Consider the following 12,894-nt stretch of genomic DNA (forward strand, 5'->3'; position numbering starts at 1 on the left):
CCACCTCCTAGAATCATGGAAATAAAATCAAGAAGAAACAAATGTGACCTCATGAAACTTAAAAGCTTTTGCACAGTGAAAGAAACCATAAACAAGACAAGAAGGCAACCCTCAGAATGGGAGAAAATACTTGCCAATGAAGCAGCAGACAAAGGATTAATCTCCAAAATATACAAGCGGCTCATGCAGCTTAATACCAAAAAAGCAGATAACCCAATCCACAAATGGGCGGAAGACCTAAATAGACATTTCTCCAAAGAAGACATCCAGATGGCCAACACACACATGAAAAGATGCTCAACATCACTAATCATCAGAGAAATGCAAGTCAAAGCTGCAATGAGTTATCACCTCTCACCAATCAGAATGGCCATCATCACAAAATCTAGAAACAACAAATGTTAGAGAGGGTGTGGAGCAAAGGGAACTCTCCTGCACTGTTGGTGGGAATGTAAGTTGGTACAGCCACTATGGAAAACAGTTTGGAGGTTCCTTAAAAAACTACAAATAGAACTACCATATGATCCAGTAATCCCACTTCTGGGCATATATCCAGAGAAAACCATAATTCAAAAAGAAACATGTGCCGGAATGTTTATTGCAGCACTATTTACAATAGCCAGGACATGGAAGCAACCTAAATGCCCATCAACAAACGAATGGATAAAGAAGATGTGGCATATATATACAATGGAATATTACTCAGCTATAAAAAGGAATGAAATGGAGCTATAAATAATGAGGTGGATAGACCTAGAGTCTGTCACACAGAGTGAATTAAGCCAGAAAGAGAAAAACAAATATTGTATGCTAACTCATATATACGGAATCTAAAAAAAAAAAAATGATACTGATGAACCCAGTGACAGGACAAGAATAAGGATGCAGATGCGGAGAATGGACTGGAGGACACAGGGTTGGGGGGCAGGGGGCGAAGGGGAAGCTGTGACAAAGTGAGAGAGTAGCATAGACATATATATACTACCAACTGTAAAATAGATAGCCAGTGGGAAGTTGCTGTATAACAAAGGGAGATCAACTCGATGATGGGTGATGCCTTGGAGGGCAGGGACAGGGAGGGTGGGGGGGAGTCACGGGAGATAGGGGATATGGGGATATGTGTTTAAATATAGCTGATTCACTTTGGTGTATCTCATAAGCTGGTACAAGAGTATAAAGCAATTATATTACAATAAAGAGCTTTAAAAAAAAAAACTGATCAATACTGTAATGTTTCATCTCAAAGGATATACCACCTCCAAGACTGAATGAATGAATGATGAAATATTTGGGAAATTTACTTAAGTCTGGCACATATAGGAAGTTTAAAAAAAACTTTCTTTATTCCTGTGGACACATCTTCACCTCTTTCTGCTACCTACATCATGGGTTTGTTGGGTTTTTTTTTAATTTAGTTTTTGTTATGGTGGTTTGGTTATGATTTGTTAAACATCTCATACATAAATGCTGCTGAACTATCTCATTGGTTGCCAGGACAGTTAGAGCATGGAATAATGGAATGTAGTTCTATACTGCTACACTCCTCTTTCCTGACCAGGAAACACAGCTCTAAGATTCTGAATAATCAAGCTTTCCATATGTTATTGGCTATTTTGGTTGTTTAAATAGCAGTAGGTATTGATGTACATGCTTTCCATAGACCAGTTCAGTGCTATGAAACAGTAACCCATGAAGTGGGCAGATCCAGATCATAAAGATAAATTTGTTAGTCTCAGGGGCTACATCCCATAAAAGTCTTAGTTTTTTTTTTCAAGGAAATATGGAAATACAGTCATTCCTCTGACAAATACTTGCTAATATCACATTTGCACCCATTACTAATGTTATTAATATCACATTTATACCATTGCTCTGTTTCTGTATCTTTCTAAATACAGTATATTCTAAGATTTTTTTAAAAATAAATTTATTTATTTTATTGGCTGTGTTGGGTCTTTTTTGCTGTGCACAGGCTTTCTTTTAGTTGCAGTGAGTGGGGCTACTCTTTGTTGTGGTGCACGGGCTCCTCATTGCCGTGGCTTCTCTTGTTGTGGAGCACAGGCTCTAGGCACGTGGGCTTCAGTAGTTGCAGCACATGGGCTCAATAGCTGTGGCTCATGGGCTCTAACGCGCAGGCTCAATAGTTCTGGCGCACGGGCTTAGTTGCTCCGTGGCATGTGAGATCTTCCTGGAGAGGGATCGAACCCATGTCCCCTGCATTGACAGGTGGATTCTTAACCACTGCACCACCTAGGAAGCCCTAAGATTTTTGTTTTAATTCAATGTTATAGTGAAATCTCTTTGGAGACATTTTAAATGCATTTAAGGACTTCCCTGGTGGTGCAGTGGTTAAGAATCCACCTGCCAATGCAGGGGACATGGGTACAATCCCCAGTCTGGGAAGATCCCACATGCCGCAGAGCAACAAAGGCCACAACTACTGAAGCCTGTGCACCTAGCGCCCATGCTCCACCACAAGAGAAGCCGTCCCAGTGAGAAGCCTGCACGCCACAACGAAGAGTAAACCCCGCTTGCCACAACTAGAGAAAGCCCATGCATAGCAACAAAGACCCAATGCAGGCTTCCCTGGTGGTGCAGTGGTTAAGAATCTGCCTGCTAATGCAGGGGACACAGGTTCAATCCCTGGTCCGGGAAGATTCCACATGCTGTGGAACAACTAAGCCCGTGCTCCACAACTACTGAGCATGGGCTCTAGAGCCCGAGAGCCACAAGTACTGAGCCCACGTGCCTCAACGATTGAAGCCCACGTGCCTAGAGCCTGTGCTCCTCGACAATAGAAGCCACCGCAACAAGAAGCTGGGCACCACCATGAAGAGTAGCCCCTGCTCTCCGGAACTACAGAAAGCCCGCACGCAGCAACGAAATGCAGCCAATAAATAAAAAATAAATAATAAATAAATAAATAAAATTAAAACAAAAAAAAGACCCAACGCAACCACCTCCCCCCAAAAAAATCCACCATGCAGATATCTACAATGCACGAACTCAGTGATCATGAGGTATTTAAAATAGTCAAACTCTTAGAAACAGAAAGTAGGATGGTAGTTGCCTAGGGTTGGGGTGGGGGGGGGAAGGGGAGCAATTGTTCAATGGGTATAGAGCTTTGGTTTTGCAAGAGGAGAAAGCTCTAGAGTCTGTTGTGCAATAATGTGCAGAGTTAACACTACTGTACACTTAAGATGGTAAATTTCATGCTATGTATTTTTACCATTATTACAAAAATAAAAACTCTCAATGACTAAGTTTATGACACGTGCACAATGATACATTTTATCAGGAGCTATTTGGTTTTCAGCAATTACATGATGCTGTTGATTATAAGATGCAACCCAATTTCAGAGATGTTAAAAAGTAAAAAAAAGAAAAAAATGTGTCTTGAGATGGATGAAATGTGGTATACATATATTTGTGTATAAATACCTTTTTTTTTTGCACTTTTATAAATTAAAATAACATTCTGGTAGACTTTTTCTAAACCTTCCTATATGTGCCTGATTTAAATAAATTTCCTTTATCATATTTTATTTATTTTATTTATTTTTATTTACTTATTGATGGAAGAGGTATATTCTTTGAGCTGAAATGTTCCAGGATTGATTAAGAGTGAATTAGTGGTGGAGTATATAAAGAAGTCAGAAAATGTATTACAGAGTTACAAAAGCCCCATATCTCATTTAATAAAGTGTTTTTTCCTATTTGGTTTTATACACCTTAAATATATCACTTCAAAAATTAATTACAAATTAAAAGAATGTGGCAAGCACTCTTGGCCGTCTACTCAACTACCATCCCCACTTTTCCTTGTTAACAAAATCCTGTTTCATTCAAATGTTGGCATCAGTGTGGTCAGAAAAGTTGTGCTTCTTCATAGAAAAACTGGATGAGGTCAGGGAATCATGGTAACTGTTTTCTTTGCCAGCTGTTATTTTGGGGGAGCGTGTGATCTGGTTCTGGATTTTGAGGGGAGATATGATGCGGGTTTCTGGGAAGGATTTTCTTCCTCAATAAGAGAGCTTATTAAAAGCAACCCACTCCATACCCCCCCCCCCCAACTCCTGCTTTTAGATGTGGTTTTGTAAAGATACAGTTGTAAGTCCTGAACTGCTGTAGCCATCTCCTGACTGAGAGGGATGATGATACTGATATATTGAGGGTGGCTGAACAGAATAATGGAAAGAGTCCTGGGCATTGCTAAGTTAATACACTACTGAATCAACGCTGAAACTTCCTGCCTCTTGAATCCCAGATAAATAACAAAATAAATTGTCCTAATTGTTAAGTCACTGTTAGTCAGGTTTTTTGTTACCTGTAGCCAAAAACATACATACAAACTCTTCAAGTTGAGAACTGTCAAAGATGGGAATGTGTGTTCGCAGGTCCAATCACATAAATTAGTTCACCTGTCTGGCATACATTGTCATGGGCATGCATCCTCTACGGTTGTTGTGCTTCTGTGCACTTTACTGTACAGTAGTAAAGTATCAGTAAAGATACAGTAGTATAGTATCTTTATTTCAAGCCCAGAATGTCCAGAAGCAAACATTAAAGCAGCAGTGATGTAGCTGGTGCTGCTAAGAAGCACCAAGAGATGACGATGGAAACAAAAGTGAAAATAATTGAGAGAGTGGAGCGAGGCAAAAAGATGGTAGACGTCGCTTGTTCTTATAACATGAATTGTTCAACCATCAGCACGATTCTAAAGAACAAGGACAAGATCATGGAACACGTGAAGTCTGCTGTGCCAGTGATGTTGACAATAATATCAAGGAGGCGTGGAAAAGTGATGAGGGAGACTTCTCCAAAGGAGATGGGGAGACCTCGTGTGTGGACGCAGGATCGGTATCAGTGTCGAGTCCTGCTCAGCTTAATGCTGATTAGAGAGAAAGCCTTTATGAAGACTGGAGAAGAAACACAAGAAAGAATCAGAGGGCGCATCTGTTAACGCCAGCCATGGCTGGTTTCATCGGTTCAAGGCTAGAGCCAACCTTCACAGCATAAAAGTAAGTGGCAAGGCAGTGAGTGCAGATACAGTAGCTGCCTGGGAATTTCCTGAAACGCTTCGAGAAATTACTGATGAAGGAATGTACTGAACTAATTAAGACCCAATGAAATTGGAGGCCCAGAGAAAGGACAGAGAGACAAGAGGAAGAAGAAGTAACTGAAGAACCAAAGAGATTCAAGATGCAGGGAATGGCAAGGGGGTTTTCTTTATCTGAGGAGGCACTCTTAGTTGAGGCACAGGACCCAAATGTAGAACAGTACACAAAAGTTGCACAGCTGTTCAGGATGCAATCCAGTGCTGCCATGTCATCTATGACGAGAAAAAAAGAGCTGCTATCCAAACATCACTGGATCCTTTTCCAAGAGGGCAGATAGAATTGAATCCAGCAAGGAACCAGAACCTGTGCCATCAACATCAGGTGTGAGTGAAGTTGCATCTTGCCCTTCGTCTCCTATTGCTGATGATCCTTCAGCTCTACCATCTCCCACCTCCTCTCCCTCCTCCAGTCAGTAACTCTTCTTGCCCATTCACTTGATGCCAGCCGCTGTATGCCAGCTGTTGGACTGTACTACTCTACTCTTCAAGGTACTATACTGTAAGATTAAATATGTTTTCTTTATTTTTTTGTGTTTTTTTATGTATCATTTGTGTAAAAAGCATTATAAACCCACTACAGTACAGTACTATATAGCCAATTGTGTTAGTTGGGTACCTAGGCTAACTTTGTTGGACTTACGAACAAATTGGACTTACAAATGCACTTTCAGGATGGAACTCGTTTGTATATAGGGGAATTTCTGTACTGATACAGGAAAAATAGTTTATCCAAATTTTAAGAAAAGCACTTGAGGGACTTCCCTGGTGGTCCAGCGGTTGAGACTCTGCATTTTCGAGTGCGAGGGGTGTGGGTTCCATCCCTGGTCTGGGATCCCACATGCCGCGTGGTAAGGCCAAAAAAAAAGAAAAGCACTTGAAATTATAACATTGCAAAGCCTTACATTTAATGTTTTTATTATTATTGCTTGGAAAGGTTTTATTTCAGGATTTATACATATCCCTTTGTTGTTATTGAATGAGATCATCTAGATAAGAGGTCAACAGACTGTAACCTGTGGGCCACACCCAGCCCACAACTTGGTATTTTTGTATGATCCATGAACTAACGACAGTCTTTTTTGTTTTTGTCTCTGTTTTTTGCCCCACTGTGCAGCATGTGGGATCTTAGTTCCCCACCAGGGATCGAACCCACACCCCCTGCTATGGAAGCTCAGAGTCTTAACCACTGGACTGCCAGGGAAGTCCCCTAACAATGGTTTTTAATTTTTTAAATGGTTGGGGAAAAATCAAAAGAAGAATATTTCATGATATATAGAAATTATGTAAAACACTAACTTTTACGTCCATAAATCGTTTCATTGAAGCCTAACCAACAGTTTATGGATGCTTTTACGCTACAACAGCAGAGTTGAGTAGTTTGGACAGAGATCAGATGAACAGGAAATCTGAAAATATTTACTATCCGGTCCTTTACAGAGAACGTTTGTTGACTTTTGATGTAGTTGGGAATAAGGAACTTATGTAAAAGTTTCATTTGATTTTGAAAAATGATCACACTGTTATCAAAAAATACAATTTAAGCTCTGCTATATTTTACCTTCGTACATGCCATGACAACGTCAACAGAAAGTGACACACACAGGCTATAAGACTGTAGTGCCAATCTATAATTATAAATTTACCTCTTTCTCCAATGACACCACTGCTTTATTACACGGCTCACATCTCTATAGGCATTTGCAGTAGCCAACATAGCTCTGAATCATTAGAATACAAAATAATCATATTCAAAACATCCTAAAACTTCCCATGAAAAAAGTGATAAAGTATAAACTTCAAATCAGTGATGTTATTTATGCAATACTTCCAATGGAGGATTTTTCAAAATAGACACAAATAGATATGTGATAAACATTTTAATGAGAATACTGGCAATCAGAAATATTTTTAAAGCAGGGCATAAACATTTTCACGTGCACAATTTTCAATTTTTTGTGAGAAAACAGACTCCTAATTTTTGAGTCTCCAAAGCATAGCTTTGTTCACAGAACGTATCACTTTCCGCCATAGGCTATAGTTATGCACCCCTTTGTTTGCTTTCCTTTCTGGATTGTAAGCTCCTTGATGGCGATTCATCTGGTCTGTATTTGTACCCTCTGTAGCATCGCGCACAGTGGCTGCCACAGAGTGAGATACTCAGTGAGATTTACTGAAGAAAAATATGTGAAAGGAAAAACATTCATGACCATTAACAGTATTCCTCCTATAGGCGTGGTCTGTGAGTAGTCAGAAATTTAGATGACAATTTCTGTATAAAGATTTTAATGGCGTCATTATTTAAAGTAGTGACAGTCTGGAAGTAACTTAAATGTCCAATAATAGGAGAGCATTTTCTTTTTAAAAAGTATAGTTTATCCATCCTATAGAATATTATGCCAGCTTTAAAAGTAATGTAGTTGAGGATTTCCCTGGCAGTCCAGTGGTTAAGACTCCGTGCTTCCACCACTGGAGGGGGCACAGGTTCAATCCATGGTGGGAGAACTAAAATCCCACATGACTCGCGGTGCGGCCAAAAAAAATTAAAAAAATAAAATAATAATAGTAATAATGTAGTTAAAACCTTTCAATAACCTAGGGGAAAATCGCCATAAAAATGTTAAGAGAAAATTGCAGGATTCAGAATGATGTATTCATTATGATTTCAAGGAAAGTCACCAAAATACTAACAGCAGTTTTCACTGAGAGATAAGATTATGGGTGAACTTACTGTCTTCTTTCTACTTTTCCACATCTTCCATATTTGCTACAAGAAGCGTGTATTGCGTTTATTACTAGGAAAAGAGAAATAAACATTGGGGAAGTAAGTGAATAGGGTTGGCAGAAACTCATCAATGATCAATCTGAAGGAAAATAATCTGATTTGTTTTAGGTAAAATGAATGTTTTTATCCTGAACTGAGCTGTGAGGGAGAGATGAAATTCCCATCCAAACACAGAGAAGCTCTGCCCGGGACACATGTAATGAGCAAGGCTGGGCTGTGAATTGGATCTTGAACTTAAAAAGCTGACACTGCTTCCACAGCCTCACTGGTGTGATATCACTTACCCAGCCAATTATCACCCTGTGTCTTTGCTGATTAGAGAATATTTAAGAACATGATCAGTTCTTGAATAATTTGTTCAATATCTTAGGGGCTCTTTTTCCACCTGAAAATAGATGCAATCATAGGCCCTCTGTGCTTGTTTTCAAACTTTATCAGATGTATTCTGGTACATATTCTGTTATGTTGCAGTCATATGTCTTAAATAATAGGACTGCTCTAGAGGCATCAGTGTTATTCAGTGTAGGATTGCAAATGACGGGAGAATGCCATTATTTCAGCACATGTTCTAGATTTTTATGTTTGGCAGTTGTTATAATTTTGCTCAATTGCAATCTTAAAGAAATCATTGAGATTCTATTGATGTATGAAGTATGCAGTCAATAAGTGTTCATCTGCTAACTGCCATAAGAGTTTTTAGTAGTAACTAAATTGTTTCTAAGGGAAAACTACAGTTTTAATGTTCATACAGAGTCATTATCAAAAGAACATAGGAGAAGAACCTACATCACTGGAGCTCTTTTAGTTTTAACTTCAAAAATAGAAGTTACTCCATTTCCCTGATCTGATCTCACCTTCAAAGTTCTAATGAAGTACATTGAACCAGAAAATATCTTTTAAATATAAGGTATATATCTTTTAAAATATATAGAAATTAGGGACTTCCCTGATGGTCTAGTGGTTAAGAATCCACCTAGGGGACGCGGGTTCGATCCCTGGTCAGGGAACTAAAATCCCACATGCCATGGGACAACTAAGCCTGCGTGTTGCAACTACTGAGCACTCGAGCCACAACTAGAGAGAAGCCCGAGTGCCACAATGAAGAGCCTCTTCACTGTAACAAAAGATTGCACATGCCGCAGTGAAGATCTCACGTGCCACAACTAAGACCCGACACAGCCAAAAAATAAAACAAAATAAAATAAATAAATAAAATATATAGAAATTATATAGTAATGTGCACAATATACTCAAATGTATACTTTGGAGTATTCAACATCCAATAAGAATGTGTTTCTAGGGAGTATTTCAGAAAAATCTTGTTTTTCCCATTAATCATTAGATGTGAAAATCAAATGATATTACAAACAATGGCAGGCTGCCATCGTCCAGTCCAAAGGACAGCCATTTTCCAGATAAAGCACACTTTTAAAAGACATTTGACTGGTTTGATGTATGTAATTAAAATCACAGTCGTAATTGTACCCCAATTCAAGTCAGCTTTATTTTTGCATCCACTGGAAAGAAGTGACATTAAAGAATGCTTCACGGGAAATAATAAACACTTTTAATAGGTAATATTTTCATCAGTTGGCTTTTATTTTCACCTTTGATATTTGTTAAGTATGCATATTTATCTAGGCGTGTAATTTGATGAGATCCTTTCCATATTACATAACATATTTAGTTATGTGACCTTTATTTTCTAATAAAGTAATCCAGAATTAGGGCAACTATTCATGACAGAAGGCTGAGTTTTAAATATATATTACTTTCTGTCAAATCTACTGAAATAGCCAGCTTGAATTCTGGATCTATACAAATCTAAGAAAAATGGTAACACTCAGCAACAAGCTGATGCAAAGCTTAACAGCATGATACTGTCTCTTTTACCTTTGTATTAGGAAGAAAGTCTAGGAGAATGTATATTAAGATGCCCTTGATTTTACAGAAAATTTGAATAAAAGGGTCATTCCAGGAGGAAAGACTTGAAATTAAGGACTATAAGAAAGAAGTACTAAATCTCTGACTATATATTGAAAAACAACTTTTTGAGTTATTTTAAGGATTATTTATAGGGTCAGTTACAAGTTCATTAAAATTGACAATTATCAATAAAACCAATGAATAAAATTATTTGACAAAGCATAAACAGACATGTCCTAAAGCTTCAAGAAGGCATAATGTCTATTTGTAAAGTAAATATTGGAATTTTAAAGCAACATTGTCATGAAATAAAATATATGCATATTGTTGTAATGGTTACTCCAAATTATTAGAACATTTTAAAAGACTAGTTTTTGAAAATGCTATTGCTTAATGTGCATTGCTGTTTGATATTTTAGACAAATAGTAACTTCTAAAAATTTGAACAACCTATGTAATTTAATAATTTTTAAAACTGAAGCAATCATGATGTAAACAGAATGATTTTTATCTTCTTTATTCTTCTGTTTAATAAGGCCTGGACTTCCCTGGTGGCACAGTGGTTAAGAATCCGCCTGCCAAGGCAGGAGGCACAGGTTTGAGCCCTGGTGCGGGAAGATACCACATGCCTCGAAGCATCTAAGCCCGTGCGCCACAACTACTGAGCCTGCACTCTAGAGCCCGAGAGCCACAGCTACTGAAGCCCATGCGCCTAGAGCCTGTGCTCTGCAACAAGAGAAGCCAACACAATGAGAGGCCCTAGAGGAGCCCCTGCTCTCCGCAACTAGAGAAAGCCTGTGTGCAGCAATTAAGACCCAATGCAGCCAATAAATAAATAAATAAGTAAATAATTTTTTTTTAAAAAGGCATGAACCCTCTTTGTTTTGTTCTCTGATGTATTCTACACTTCTGGAGCAGTGTCTGGCACAAGACAGGTTCTCAATAAATATTTGCCGAATTAATGCATGTATAAGTGAATGAATGAATTTCATTCATATGGGACTCCAGTAGCCTAGGCATTGTGCTATTGGAAATAATAATATCTACCAAAGGCTAAACATTGTTTGGAAGATGTCATGTATGTTATTTACTCAATCTTGGCAATAACCTTTCCAGGGAGACATTTTTATCCTCTTTCTAAAAATGAGACAATTGAGCCTTGGAGATGTTAAGTACATTTCCAAAGTCTCAGAGCTGGTAAGTAAGTGCCAGAGTTAAAATTTGCACAAAATTCCATGCTTTAAAAAATACCGCTACTAACACAGCCTGCTTTAGAACAATTATTTCTCTAGAATTCATGCTATTTTTAATTTTTGACCTCACTGTGAAAAGTTTGAGAGCACCTATTTTCTTTATTTTTTTCCATTTTGGATAGATACTATATTTCCATGGTTGAAATAGGAAAACAATATAGAAAGGTATTCACCTACTGAGGAAGCTGGCTCCCTGCTGGTTCCCTTCCACCAGCCCTTTGCTCTTTTAGAGATAATCATTACTATAGGTTTCCACTGTTACTTTATCAAAAATAGGAAAAGAAATATATATGTTGTTATTTTCTCCCTTTCTTACATATAAGGTAGCTTATTTTTGGTGTCCATAGGTTTCATGAGGTAAATAATTTTTCCCCTTTGACTTATTTAGAAGAAAAGCTAATGTGAATCACATTAATCTTGGGCTAATAGATCTTTTAAAAGAGGTGACTCTTCCTGTGACATTTGACTGACATTATTAATAATTTATAACTTCAAAGGAAGTCAGATTATGAAGGTATCAGTAGGGTTCTTAAATTAGTTTTACCTAATTAAAATGTCTACTGGTGACATTTGAAGATTTCTTTTTATGAGTTTTATAATCTCTGTACAACTTGGTACATATGTGAGGGTTCAGAAATTTTGAGTTGAAAGTTATGACTGTGTTGGGATCTGGGAATACTGCAAGATTTAACTTTAAAACTCTTTGAAGTAATAGCATTAAATTTTTCCCCCAGAACAAAAACACATTATTTTTTCTTGCAAGCACAGAAACTGGAAAAGTCCACTCTGTTAAAAATGAAGCCCAGGTTCTGGATAGCTACATTGTATTGAGATTCTGAATCATTATTTCAGCACGTTGTGGGCAAAGGCTTGCTTCATGGGCATGGGGACCACTGCAATCACACAGGGCCCTGTACCTACAACTCCCTGTTAGTTTAGTGTCTGTTGTCACTGTCTTGAAATTCTTAATAATTTTTGAACAAGGAGATCCGCAATTTTAGTTTTGCACTGGGTCTCACAAATTATGCAGACAGTTATAACATTCTTTACTACTTAACAGGATGTCACTATAGTTATGACTTGTTTATATTGCTTTTTACATTTAAATTATAAATTATGTTTACTTTTGACACTGGCAGTATTTACAGTGAGATTTATCTTCCTTGACAGTTACGGTGTGAATGAATTATCCTGACTTTCTTCTTAAGGTATTTAAGTGATAGTTTAAGAAGGGACTCAGTCAGATTATTTCATTGTACACATTGTCGCCTTTAAACACAACATTAGAGATGTAGTTTTTAGATTGACCAGGAGAGAATGATAGGGAGAGCCGTTCGCTTAATTTAAAGACCATTTCCCCTGGTTAGTTGGCATTTAGGGTCTGCTCATATTATAGTAGGTGACATTAGGTTCTATAAACTCAATTCCACATGTGTTACAAGAAAAGCTAGATGGCAAGGAGCCAAGGAATTGCACTGCGTTCCTACAGTGTGCTAGTCAATGTGTGTACAACCGAAAACCCCTTCCATGATGTACCATCAATTCTGGCCTCTTTCTTATCCTCAGTGGGGTTGCAGGAACCCTCCACCTTGCCCTCAGCATAGTGCTGTCCAAAGTTGCCTACAAAATGTAGGATAAGAGGCCTTGATACTCCTGGAGGCTGATCCAGTTGTTTTAGCTTTTGAGTGTAGCAGACCATCAGCTTTATTGTATATGAGAAGATCAAGGATCAAATACGCTTACAATCTCAAAGAAAAACAATGGCTTTCAGAAGACACAAAAGAGATTTTTAGGGACGTTTACACTATTATTTC

This window comes from Hippopotamus amphibius, chromosome 12, assembly GCF_030028045.1.
Source record: "Hippopotamus amphibius kiboko isolate mHipAmp2 chromosome 12, mHipAmp2.hap2, whole genome shotgun sequence".
Classification (NCBI taxonomy): Eukaryota; Metazoa; Chordata; class Mammalia; order Artiodactyla; family Hippopotamidae; genus Hippopotamus; species Hippopotamus amphibius.